Here is a 946-nt window from a genome sequence, read left to right as displayed (position 1 = left end):
ATATTTATTGCTTCTGACATATTAAAAAGTGTCCTTGCAGTGAAGCAATCTTCTGTCTTTTATTGATGTCTTGACAGAATAAATGTCTGCAAATGTGATGGATGATGAACACAGCTCTATAATTGGACGTTCTAAACCCTGTTTTACAATGTCATCAACAGCACCATCTAGTGGCTAAACTCAATTTCTGCCACCGATGATCATGATGTCCCTGGGACGTGATGTTCCTGGAACAGGTATTATTCCTGAGACTGATTGTAGGTGTGATACAGAATGAGGTCCCTGGGACTGGACAACATAGCCTTTTCTTTGTACTTTATAAAAAAGTATCCAACACCAGATAGCCTATATCCTAATATAGGTACTGACTTGTGACTTCAGTTTAAAACTAGATTATAATAGGCATGGCTCACTCATCCAGTTTTGTTGTGTTTAAGTAGTGTACATTTGAGAGGTAAACAGTTAATTTCTTTCATTTATACTTAATTTTATCAGACAAACAATTCCCAGCATTAAGCAGATCACCAATTATAAAAAATAAAAAAAACTCCAATCAGACATCAAAAAGTAATCTAACATCACCGCCAACGGCGTTTTGATAACAAGAGGTGCCAGTAGGTATATTACTCCGTGTCACGTACCTGCGTGCATGCATAATGCACCTCTGCCATCCTCCTCCACATCTGAATTAATGTGCAGTACCGTCTGCCACCATTCTTATTCATTGAATAATAGCACACGTTTTAAACTATATACTAATTGTATGTAGCCATGCGTATAGTAGTAAAACAGTGAATGGGTATCATAATTCGTAAAATAGGTCAAGATAAGAGAAAATGCGTCTATGGACTACTTTCTATAAACGAACGAACGTGGAGGGATTAATTCCTACCCTCTCTTCCGCTCAAAAAACTCATCTGTCCTAGTCAGTAGTTGAGAGATTTAA

Source organism: Coregonus clupeaformis, chromosome 24 (assembly GCF_020615455.1).
Source record: "Coregonus clupeaformis isolate EN_2021a chromosome 24, ASM2061545v1, whole genome shotgun sequence".
Classification (NCBI taxonomy): Eukaryota; Metazoa; Chordata; class Actinopteri; order Salmoniformes; family Salmonidae; genus Coregonus; species Coregonus clupeaformis.
The sequence above is the reverse complement of the archived record's forward strand: the minus strand, read 5'-3'. Positions refer to the sequence as shown.